This window comes from Lycorma delicatula, chromosome 1, assembly GCF_047948215.1.
Source record: "Lycorma delicatula isolate Av1 chromosome 1, ASM4794821v1, whole genome shotgun sequence".
NCBI classification, from domain to species: domain Eukaryota; kingdom Metazoa; phylum Arthropoda; class Insecta; order Hemiptera; family Fulgoridae; genus Lycorma; species Lycorma delicatula.
Window position 1 is genome coordinate 72,230,600 of NC_134455.1, and position 13,711 is coordinate 72,244,310.

The following is a 13,711-nucleotide window of genomic DNA, read 5'->3' on the forward strand; positions in this document are numbered from 1 at the left end:
ATTTACGATAGAATTAAAATATTTTACAATTAGCAACCTCATTTTTCTTTTAGAAAAATTTTCTTTTACATTTCTAAGAAAATGTGGAAGTTTGTTGAAATGCAGTGGTGTTAATACTTATGATACATAGCAGAAATTTTATCACTACCCGAGGCCAATCAAGATACTTGTTTTTATTCAGATTTTATCAGTGATTAAGAATATATTATTTGGTACCTTAGTCATAATTCTTAGTCTGTATTTGTGTTAGGAAAATACATAACAATTTTCTTCATAAAATAATCAGATAACAATTCCCTATAGAAAACCATCGGAGTAGTCTTAAAATCCACTCGCAAAACTAATTAGATCTAATCAGACCAGCAAATTACTTAGATAGATGTGAGGCTTGTATAAGTCCCTCTTAAAGAGTAAATAACGTAAAGTATTTAGGTATTCTTACGGCTCCACACTTAAAACAGAATATTCATTTTTATATTTTAAAATGTATTATAAATACGTTTTACAGAATAAATAAATTCGAAGACCAAAATATAATAAAAATTATATATTCAGCTTTGCCCAGTTCGTATTCCTTTCTTTTTTCTGTTTAGCCTCCGGTAACTACCGTTTAGATAATACTTCAGAGGATGAATGAGGATGATATGTATGAGTGTAAATGAAGTGTAGTCTTGTACATTCTCAGTTCGACCATTTCTGAGATGTGTGGTTAATTGAAACCCAACCACCAAAGAACACCGACCGGTATCCACGATCTAGTATTCAAGTCCGTGTAAAAATAACTGGCTTTAGGAGGACTTGAACGCTGGAACTCTCGACTTCCAAATAAGCTGATTTGGGAAGATCCGTCCACCACTAGACCAACCCGATGGGTCCCAGTTCGTATTCCAGTATGGAATTAGAGCACGGGGTAAAGCATTAAATATCCACTTTTACAAAATAAATATAATTCAAAAATTTGCATTAAGACAGGTTCTCAGTAGCCCAAGGCGTAACCCAAGTAATAAATGTTCTAATGAATTCATAGTTCTGACTGGTATTCTAAAATAATTAGTTTTATATTTATATATATAGAGACCTCTTTACCCCTCATATTTCTACGTACAGTTAAATTTTGTTTTATAATTAAGGTGTTTTTGTACAGATTTGACAGTATGAGGAAGATACACTCCTATCAAATTAATAAATTTTGTCCCAAATCATTTTATCTCTAATAATTGATTAGAGATAAAACTCTACGTCGTTTTCTGAAATAAGTAAACGGTTCAAGTTCGAAAATACTTATTTTTTAATTTATTAATTGAATAAATTTTCTCAAATATCTTTTCAGTTAAAGCAAATTAATCTCGCCTCAAATTATTAGGCACTGTAACGTCAGCATACCATTTCATACGCTTACATATAGTTTCTTACCTGTTTCGTGTTTTTAGCACTTAAATATGTCTGGCTGGCAACGCCTAAATAAGAAAATAAAAAGAATTGTAAAAAGAAATAAAAATTGTCGATTTAAGTATCATTTTTACTTTGTTATTAATAGATGTAAAAACGGTAAAATATACTGCATAGTGGAACGAAATCTATTGAACTGAAATTTTCCGATTCATCGACGAAAAATTTGGTGGTTATATTCTTGTTTACAAACGCACGAATAATAAAATTACGTTAAAAAGTAAAAAAATTTAATTCTTTTTTCTGATTCTTTTCTTATTCGCTACTAGCACACAGCAGGTAGTTTCTCTCTTCAATATCAATCGCGTTTATCCGAAATTTGTAACGTCATAATATAAATAGGTTCACATTCTGGATTTCTTTGTAAAATAAACCTTTTCTGATAGTATCCGACAGAGAAATCTTTTCCACATATATCACATATCAGCTTAAGAGTAACTTTGTTAAATTTCATTATTTTACCATATCTCTACAAAATTCGGGTTAAAAATAAAGAATGTTCTTTTATTTTTTTTGTGATAGATTAATGAAATACTATAAGCTTATGATATTATTACTTATTTATTAGGAATAATGCTAAAATAACGAATAGATCAGGTTAGATATCAAAACCTTTTCTTTTTGATATCTATACACAAAACATTTTCGTGATATTCACAACATTATAAGTAAATCAGTTTTTCTCTATTTTTTTTTTTTTAATCTTTGTATAAATTACTTGTCCACGTTTCATTTTATATAGATGGTTCTCGATAATTCTCTTGGAACCCAACCAGCCTCAGATGGAAATCCTTTTTCCTTTTCTTCCTTTTTTCCTTCCTTTTCCTTTTCTTCCTTTTTTTATGGAAATAATACACAAAATTTATTCTTAAATATTTTGTAATAACATCGGCAAACACCTCGGGTTTTTCTGTTTAGAGAAACAATATTTTCCAGTGAGTTTTTTAATATAGCAACATAAAGTTTATGTTCAATTACATATATGCTTTTCCCCTTCACAGTGATCACAGATAATTTCTCGCTCTCTTTCTTCCTAAATCAGATTCAGAGTTAAGCGTAACTGTGTATCTGATTTCCTAGTTGTGTAGTGAGTATAGTATAGACGCATTGTTATTATTTTGGAGTGAAAGTTTAAATTTTGATATCCTAATGTATCATTGTATATAAATAAATAAGGCTGTTATTAAATCTACTACAGCATTTAATTATGCTTTAGTGTAATGTAGGATAGAATAGTTACATCATGGTCCCCATTAAGAGAAGACACCCTCCGTATGATCCAAGTCCTTCACCCATCCTTTCAATCCAAGTCTTCCACCCGTCTGTTTCAATCCATGATGAGCATTATTGAAAGTCGACCCTCTGAACTTGAAAATACAACATGGTCATCAGTTTGGCCTCTGTCAGGATACCATCGATGCAAATGTCTTGGGAGACACTTCCATCAGTGTATTTACACAACCTGATACTGCCTTCGTACGGCCTCTTCCAATCATCACCACCTACCATAACTTAAATTCCTCAACTGTAAAATTAAACGATTTCCGAAGCGCGATTCCCGCGCCTTCCTCTAATACTGAAGGTTTCACACAAAACTTCTTCCTACATTTAACATGAATTAGACTGTGCACTCCGATCATTACTTGACTGAGTCTTTAAACACCAAAAATACTACCTTCATAACAACAAAACAAGTGCTTATCGCGACAACGACAATTTTCTCCTATAATTCAATTTACTCAAGGTCCTTTTGATTTACTAAAAATCAAGAAAAAACTTCAAAAGTTTAATAAGACTAATTAAACTTTTATCTCTCTCATAACTTATCTCTCTTTCATAACTTATCTCTCTCTGCTCTGGTCCGCTTTCGGGAGCGAGGTCAATGCCTACACCCTCCAACATCGCACCTTTATCAGAGAGTTCTCCCCTCATCCAGTGAATATCTCAGCTAACCGGAGGTTGACGCCAAAACTCCTATCTTGGCAAAATAAAGGCACACAGGCAGGTTCCTAGCTATCCAGGCTGATCTTCTATCTACGCGTATAACAGTATATACCGTAGTTCCAATAAAACGTTTAATTAAATTTTAAGGCTGCAGAACAATTACAGAAGAACTCTTGCGAAACTATCACCAAAATAAAAGTAATTACAGTACTTCTAACCGAACCACAAATAACAATTAAATATTTTTAAGTAATACTCACACAAATAATCAGATTTCATATAAATTTGACTGCTCTAATTACCAAAATCTCTACGTAGTACGAACAAGCAACAAGCAATTCAAAACCATAACCATCAAAAGCATTCAATCCAAATCCATCAAAACACTTCACTATTGAATTCACTTTCACCAATTACCGTAATGAATCAAGTGATATTTTCATGAAAATCACAAAAATATCAGAATTTTAACATTACAAAAAATGACGTAACCATTGAAAGACATCGAAATACAAAAACCATATACAATTTCTAAATGAAAAACACCATTTAAATGATCCAAAATCTTTGAAAAAATGAACAACCATAAGATAAATAAAAGTTTTAAATCGTTTGTTATTGCCACATCCAAACATCCAACCGGATGAAATAAATCTGTACTCCCAGCATCAGTCTTTGAATATTTTGATTGAAAAAGAAAAATAGGTCAGACTTATACAAAGATTTTCTTTTAATAAAATTACTTGAAGATGATTAAAACCTATTTAATTTCGTCTTGCTTACTTTTATTTATAATTTCAAAAATATTATTCTGTGAAACAATATAAACGCATATTTTTATCATTGGTAGTATTATTTTCCTATTTATAGTTCATCATATTTTTGTATGGTTTTCTTTAACTCACTTTCGTTCCACGGTTACGTTTTGGCACACATGCGCAGTAGGTAGGTATGCACGAAAGATTCATCGTTTGAATGATTTATACTTCTTTATACGGATGATTTATCTAAATTTATATTTGTGTTTTGGGGATCTATTTCCTTACGGAATTAATGAACTCAAGAAAATTAAATTCATTTTTATTCTTATTTCAGACTTTATGATAGGAATCAGCATTTTTCTACGTTTAATACATGACAATTCTGCTATTACTGGAAGGCAGGATAATTGTCATTCAGTTCAGTTTGTAGAATGAAGAGGCATATGTGATACTGACTTTTTTCAGTAGAAACAAAATAATTGTTTTTTAACTTTTTTTTAAAACATGTTTTTCTATAAAAACATAAAATCGAAAAAAATTCAATATTTTAACATCGTACTAAAAAATAAAAATTAATATTTTCAAATGTAAAAGACTATTGAAAAAATAAATTTAGCATATGAAATAATTCTGTTCAATTCAGTTCGAGGAAAAAAATGATTCAAACAATGGATTACCCAATAAACATAAATAGAAGATAATTTTGTTTTTAATAAAGTAAGATGTATAAAGTTGTCTATTTCTTGCAAGACCACAATGAAATGCATGGGGCGCGCTTTCGTATTCAATAACTACAAAAATTCTTTAAATATGACAAAGGTTTTGATGCAGAGTTGAAATGATAACTTCAGTATACAATATTTAGTAAATCTCTTTGGATGAAATAAAGTTAAGGTGCAAAATAGAACTGTGGTCGCGCTTCATGCTTTTCATTGTGTTCTAGAGAAAGTAGACAACTTATACATATTATTTTGTTGAAAACTAAATTATCTTATATTTATGTTTACTGGGTAATCCATTGCTTGGATAATTTTTTTTCGAAATGAATTGAATTATTTCGTATGCTAAATTTAATTTTTCAGTAGTGCTTTACTTTTGAAAATATTTTTTTTACTTTTTAGTACGGTGTTTAAAAATTTTTTTTTTTTAGCTTTTCAGTTTTTATAGAAAAGCACGTTTTCAAAAAACTTGTTAAAACTTTTTTTATTGGAAGTTGTATAAGATTTTATACGTTTAGCTTAAAACTATAACTTCATTTGATTTTATAATTTTTATTTTCAAAATTTAAGTATCAACTTTTATTACCACCAAATTTTTCAGATAAAAGATAATTTTTTATAATAGCATTAACACTGATATGAAAATTTAGATTGTTAGTATTTACTAGTGAAATGCTAGTTTGTGTCTGATTATACATCAGTATCCTTGAACTTTTGTTAAATTTTATTTTAATAATACGCAAACTGTATACAGTAAAACAGATAAATTTAATCAAATCTTATTTGAGATTACTGGAGTATAAATTGAGGAAATTCAAGCAAGTTAGTTACCCAAGAATTACAATGATAACATTTATGTTAAATTCTACTAGACAGAGCAATTACAGAGTGCGTCATTCACAATGCTTATCTAACATTTCCTTCCCTTATTACCTGTCAAGCCTAACGCCATTCCGTTCCAATCCAACGTAAAATACACAAATGTATATTTGATTTATTGTTTGATTCTTCATATTATTTCGTAAGAGTAAATACTGAATCTTCTACTACTTTGTTTTAAAATGCATCCTTATCTTATTAATCAACTTAAATCAATTTAATATTACTAAATCCTTCTAAAACCATACACAACTCGAACATAGGTACTCGTACATTGACAAAGTACATTGTCTTCGCTAAATATTAAATCCTATTGTTCACCATTTATTAATCTTTGTTACGAATAAAAATTTATTTAATCACTCTATTCTATAAGTGCTATAAAATTATTTATTTTTATATTAATTGAAGTAACTAACAAAAAAATATTTATTAAAAGGTGTAAATGATGAGTAATCCGTTACGGTGCTGAACTTCTCATTCGGGCCTCTAGGCGGTGAACCGCTAAATTTTCCCCTCCCAAGATATTTTTCAGTAGAAATATTTTAGAGGTCTTATTGAAATTGAAGACAACATACGTGAGTGATTTATAATAAACGTCAAGTAAAAACTACTGAAGATAAATTGATGGAAATTTGTATATATGTTCTTCATACGGTGTAACTGCGCACGAAGAAAGGATTTCTGGAAATTCCGAGTTCCTAGGGGTAAAATGGAGTAACAATGAAATTTTTTTTTCCGTAAGAAATGAAGATATCAGCTTGATGTTTTTGAGTGTAAACTTCATGTGAATATTTAAAAATCAATTTCTTGATTTTTGAAATTTTACTTTTAAAGGGAGTCAAGATAGGTAAAAAATATTTTGATTAATTATTGTAATATTTCCCAATCCCGACTATACTAAATGAGGTATTCAGTAGATTTTGGATTGCAAATACTCTTTAGATAAATATTTAAAAACCCTTTTATGGTTTTTTGAATTCCGAATTTGTTAAGCGGTGCGAAGATTATTGTAAAAAAAAATTAATATAATAATTTTGATATACCAATAGAAAAATTCCACATTCTGTGGCGCCCTAGTAAATTCGCTAACTCAGTCTAAAATGTTCAGAATCGTATCTAGAATAGGCTTGACGCTTTATAATGCTCTATAATTGTAACACAAACCAGGCTATGATTTTTGAGTTGAATAATGTTGTTGAGTAATATCTGGTAACAAAATAAATTATTAAAATTAAACAAACAAAAAAGAAGAATTAAGTAAGTCGATAATTTAATAGCATTAATTAAATATTAAGAAACAAAAATTCATTATTTAGTAATAGTTTTGAAAAAAAATAAATCGTGAAATTTTAATTTCATTACTTGGCAGTATTTCCCGGTCAGGCATGGCATTTTTCACACACGCTACAAATCATTCATCTCATCCTCTGAAGTAATGCTTAACTGGGGACTCGGAGGTTAAACCAAGAAAGAAAAAAAAAAAAAAAAATTGGCAGTATTAACAGCTGATCAATATTTATTTTAATCCCGTGTATTCCATTTAATGTTTTGTTTTCAAAAGTAAAATATAATACTGTGTTTAATTAAGTATCCACTTGCTTCACCTTTACTGGCATTTTAATTTGAAAATTAAGTTATTCAGACATAATTAATTAAATTTAAAAAAATAATATATTGCATCAAGGAAATCTTTTAAAATAAAGTTAACTAAAATATACCGTTTTTATGAATGTAAATTCTTTCTTAAGATAAATTAAATTCTATTTTCTTCAACAGTGTAGCAGTTCAATTACGCAATTTAGTCTTTTTTACATCATTATTTTCTTACTCGTATAGTTTTAACACTTAATGGCACTTGGATTAAACATACGTTTTAATTCTTCTGGAGATAATACTGTTCTTACCGAATATTCGTTGCAATTATCAATTTATTATATTAAGAGCTATGGATTTTTGGATGAAATTAATTTTTTTTTAATTAAGTCTAGAAATTGAAAATGTATAATATGGGTGGGAACTCCCCCTCAACTGTAATAAATCTAATTTAGTCTGGTTATACTGCTGCCAATTCTCACCGATGTCATCTCTCATTGCTGCTGAAAAACTTGGGGAGGATAAGCCATGATGGGTATCGTCCGGTGTGTTCATTTGTGGTGGTATGAACTTAGTCGTTGTCGAATGTGGAATGATGGCGGATAAAAAGTACGTTCACTGTCGAAGAGCATCTGACAGCTTGTGTGTGGGTTCATGAACGTCAGCACATGTAACATTGGAAAACATTATGCATGAACTCTTTGTGCGTTTTAGGAAATCGTCACCATCACCGAAAATGTTACTGACGTGAGAGAAGGCTTTTGCAACGGAAAGTGTTCTTGATATCGCCACGCAGTTGGAGAACGAGAACTCGAGCTGAGATGTGTGCTGCTATAGAAGAATCGATTCAACGATCACCGATGAAATCAACGCGCAAACATTCTGCAGATATCAGGTATTCCAAGATTGATAATTCGAGACTGTATGTGGAAGGACTTGAAAGGGATATATTTTCGTCCAGCCATAGGTAATGAGTTGAGTCAGAATGACCTTGATCGACGCCTTTATGCATATCACCCACTGCTTCAACGCTTTCCGTGAGCAAACGATAAAAAAAGGCATGTTCACAGACGTGTGTGCGACATATCGAAGCTCTCGTAACCGAAATCTTTATTTCTGAGTGAGAGAAAATACTCACTTTTTTGGAGAAAATCGAATACATCCGTCTTATGTTATGATTTAGGCTGAAATGACAGCTGAACATCTCCTTGGTTTTTTTCTTCAATGGCACAGTTATCTGAAAATGACCGACAAGTGATTGCTTCTAGAATTAACGTCAAAAGGGATCGCCGACATCACTAAGATTCAGAAAGACGGTGTTTCAGCAGTTTTTCTTTGAATGTCCGCAGACGGCTCAATGAAATTTTTACGAATTGCTGGATCGGACGTGGGTCAGAAGAGTTGCCGACACTATTGCCTTCGTTGAAGCTCTGACCTCACCAGACCTGACACCTGGGATTTTGTAAAAGAAGAGATCGGGAAACGCAGATACGTCAACGAGCAGCTCGAAGACGCTGTTCGGTCAGCATTTGGAATGATCACCAACAGTCGTTGCAGTTAAAGAACCGAACATGGAGGCGTATACAGCTCTGCTTTGAACATAATGAAACGCACATAGACGTTTTAGATCCATTGAAGGTAAACAGCAACTATCCTAATAATTTTATAACTACATTAATAAATTACACCTAACATACTTTGTGTTTTAGTGCAAAATATGCGCAAAATCAATATTTAGCTTCTGGCAGTCTAATAACAGGTTACAACACTTTTTTAAGGGTACTGGAGTTTTAATTATTATTTTTTTTAGATGACAAAAAGAAAGAAATCTTATCAAAGAAAATGCGAAGAACGTAAATAATTTTTATAAAGCTTTATTGAACTTACTGAGCGTAAATGATTTAAATTGAGCAGAAGGAAAGATGGCTGTAATGTTCTTTTTTGTAGAAAAATATAACCAAACCCCTTTCACAAAAATTATGCGACCTCTATTAATTTCTTTGCAACAATGAAGAACAATTTGGAGTTTTTATTTTGTTCAAAAATCGGTTTCATTAATACTACTAATTAAAATATTTTCTGTAACCACAACACAGAATGGTCGTCTTACCCTTCTAATTATATGTGTGAGTAATAAATGTTGCTTAAAATAATCAATTTTATGTATATATAAAATTATGTTTTTAAAAATTAATATTTTTCTGACATTTAACCGATTTTTCTTTTCTCATTGTTTTATAAGATAAATTTATAACCATCAGACAGAGTCAAACATTGAAAGAAAAATTACAGATTTTTATACTGATTTCTTTTTCAGATTTTCACAGTTTTCCCATATCTTCACCTTTGTTTTGAAATCATAAATTTTTTGATATTAACAGTATATGTAACATTTTTTTTTTTTTTTTTTATCTTAAAATGGACAAAACAAATTTGAAAATTATTTTGGTATGCAAAACTGATTTGTTATATAATTTTATTAAAACATGATATTCATGCCGTACGCTATGGGTGTGAATAGAAGTATTATCATATTTAGCAATATGTATACTGCCATACAAATAAACTGTTGGGGATATAGAAATGGAATTTCGTAGTTTATTAAAAATGCCATGCCAGACCGGGATTCAAACCCGGGACCTCCGGATGAAAAACCGAGATGTTACCACTCCGCCATAGAGATCGGCATTTTAATTTATATATATTTTTAAATCATTGTTACACTTACTTTTTAAAAAATCTGATGTTGATACTACAAGACATCTTATTAAACTTATTTCATTTGAAAGTGAAATACGATCCTCTAATTCTTGAATAAAATGAACAGTTACATAATTGCTAAAATATTAGTTTTTATTAACATCAACTATTTATACAATTATTAATTCAAAAATTTTACATGAAATATTAGGATAGAGTAAAAGTCACGTTATTACTCGTGTTACTTAATCAGTATTATTCTATCTTCGTGAGTTGCTGATTAACAAAAGTTTTAGATTTCTGGTGTGTCGTATAAACAAAGGGTAATAATTATTAAACTATTTCGTTTAGTGAACTGTATACTGGTTACAAAAGTTAATTTCGACCTAACGGTGTAATGCATTCAATTTTTAATACTGGATTATTTAGTGAATAATCAAAAGTGAAAAAAAAAACAATCATACAGGAAACGTAAAATAACGAAGAAATATATCTCAAAATAAAGAGGAAGAAATTGTTAAAATCAAAGAAAAAATAAGAAGGAAGAAAATGTTGCAAACCAAAGAAATAAATAAACAGAAGAAAATGTTGCAAACAAAGATAGAATAAAAGCATTAAAATAAGATGGATGATAAATATAAAGAGGAAGAAAACGTTAAGACCAAGGAAAGAATAAAAAGATTAAAAGAAGATGATAAATACAAAGAGGAAGAAAATGTTAAGAACAACAAAAGAATAAAAAGATTAAGAGAGGATGATGAATATAAGAGAGAACATTTGAAAAATAGAGAAAGTGTATACAAATTAAGATCAGAAGAATTATATTAAACCAATTAAATTAATTCGACTTTCTTGCGATTAAATGACTGGCAACAAAAACAAATAAACGAAATGATCAACTCCGACTTAGGGAGAATATTGTCCGACAATATCAGAGGAGTATTGAACTAAAATAAAAGAATTTATTAAAGAACGGGCATGTATCCCTCGGTGTATATGTTGTTCTTGTGAGGGTCTATTTTTCACTCTGTGTTAACTTTGATGTAGAAGAAATTAAACAGAAATTCCAGAATAATTAAATAAAATTAAACAAAAATTAAAGTAGAAAATCCAAAAATAATGCGATTCTAAAATATAATTTTCGATTAATATAATATAATCAGATGTTTCACCAAATATATTATACATTATATATATACAAATATTATACACATATGTAATGCCTATTAAATTAAATTTACACATAGTTAAAAGTACGTATAATTTTTTTTCACTAATAATTTTTTTCATTTTTTTTTATTATTGGATTATTATTATTATTATTATTATTATTATTATTATTATTATGCTTTTACGGCCAACATGGGACCACTTAAGTCAATTTTAGTTGGATCTTTTCTGAGAAAAGCGTGTTATTTTACTCTTTCGAGCTGCCCAGTATTTCTTCATCCGTTCAGATCTTGCTTTCTTTTCTTCATCCGTAAACACCCTCTTCGTTGTATTTTGTCGTTTGTCTGTCTTTTGTTTAAATCTAATGCTTTTATCTTTTAGCTTTGTAATTTTTCTAGTTTTATTCTGTAGGTCGGTCAGGGAAATTCCCAATTCTTTCATATCTTCTCTAATTTCTTTGATCCATCCTACTTCTAGCTTTTGGAACCAGAGCTTTTCAATGATATTTCTTGACAGTCTTGTTTCCGGTGTCCTTATGAGATGACCAAAGAAAGAGATTCTTTTTTTCCGCATAGTATCAGTAACAGGCTCTATTTCTCGATACACCACCTCATTTGGCACAATCCACCATTGGCCTTCTTTTTGGTGTTTTTTATTGATACACGTTCTGACAATTCTCCTCTCTATTTTCAGAATTTTTTCAATTCGGTTTTTCTGAGTGATTTTGAAAAGGGTCTCGCTTCCGTAAGTGACTTCTGGCTGTACTACAGTTTTATAATGTTTAAGTTTTGTTTTAGCAGAAAGGCATTTTTTGTTATATGTTGACCAAATTAATTTTTGGGATTTAATCATTTTATTTGTCCTGTTTTGCCATGTCACTTTTTCATTTAAATTATAAGTTATTATTTCCCCTAGATATTTAAATTGTTTTACTATTTTAATTTTCTGATTGTTTACCGTAATGTGCTCTATTACCAGAGGATCTATGGCCATTAGTTCAGTTTTTTCGAAAGAGATATGAAGGCCTATCTTTTGTGCTAGGTTTTGAAGGCTCATGATTTGTGTTTTGGTTTCTTGAATATTATTTGCTAAAAGAGCGAGGTCATCTGCAAATCCTAGGCAATTTAGTGTGATGTAGTTTTTCTTAGTACCCATTTTTATATTTTTGGGATTTATTTCATACCATTTTCTCATGACAAATTCGAGGGCGCAGTTAAAAAGGAGTGGTGAGAGGCCGTCTCCTTGCCTCAACCCAGTTTTTATGTAGAAGGGTTGAGAGAGTTCAGCTCTGAATTTCACTCTGGACTGGGTATTGGTTAAAGTTAATTTTATCATGTTTACGAGTTTAGGGTGAAGGCCCAGGTTTCTCAGAATATTCAGCATGGATGGTCGGTGTATACAATCATAGGCCCTTTTAAAGTCGACGAAGGTGATTATTAGTTGTTTTTTCCGTCTTTTATATAAGTCCATCATAAGTTTTAGGGATATTATTTGCTCCGGGCAACCTCTCCATGGCCTAAATCCCCCTTGGTATTCCCCAAGTTCCAGTTCAAGTTGGTCTTTGCATCGGTTGTATATGATTCTCGACAGGATTTTGTATGTGCAATCCAGGAGAGATATGCCTCTGTAGTTTTCCGGATTAGTTTTATCCCCTTTTTTATGTAATGGATGAATGAGGGCTGTGGTCCAGTGTTCTGGAAGTTTTTCTTCGTTCCATATTTTCACGAGGCATAGATGTAGGGAAGTTTTGACTGAATAAACTGATGAGTGTTTCCAGAGTTCTGCGAAAAGCTGGTCTTCTCCGCTTGCTTTGTAGTTTTTTATTTCATTTAAGGCTGCGAGAACTTCTTGAATTGTTGGCGGGTTGATATTTACCGGTGAAGTTTTAACTGGAGTTTCAGTGTCAATCTCAAAAACCTCTGGGGGGTCGTCACAGTTGAGGAGTCTATTGAAGGTTTCTGCCAAAATTTCAGAATTTTCTTTATTGGTGTGGGCCATATTTCCTTTTTTTCCTCTCAGCATAAGGGTGGGTGGTTCGTATCTTTGAAGAGCCTGACCAAAAATTTTATAATAGTCTCGGAAATTAGTTTTCTTGGAACTTTCTTCTATTTGCTGAATCAAGTTTTTTTGGGCTTGTCGTTTGGTTCCTCTTATAATTTTCTGAGTTATTTTCCTTTGTTTGGTGAATTCATGGTTAGATTCTTCAGTTTTCTGGGTTAGGTGGATGATCCAAGCCCTGTGTCGGTCTTTGACTGCTTTGTCACATTCTTCATTCCACCATTGGTGTTTTTTTCTTGGGTTTATAGGGGCTAGTTCTTCAGCTATTTCTTTCAGTTGGGATGTCAGTTCTTTTAAATTATTAGTTAATTTGATTTTTTTTGTTGTTTCTTCAAAGATGGCATTGTTTATTAATTTATGTGGATCATAAGCTCTTTTGTTTTTAGGTTGGGATTTTTTCTCTTTATGCGGGGTGAATTTTATTTTAACTTTAAT

General features: G+C 30.8%; 1 protein-coding gene across 3 annotated transcripts in view; it reads left to right on the forward strand.

The window, feature by feature from the left end:
* Positions 1-13,711, forward strand: part of LOC142319316 (suppressor of lurcher protein 1-like) — a 1,297,987-nt gene that overhangs the window by 789,522 nt on the left and 494,754 nt on the right. The gene's annotated exons all lie outside the window — the stretch shown is intronic.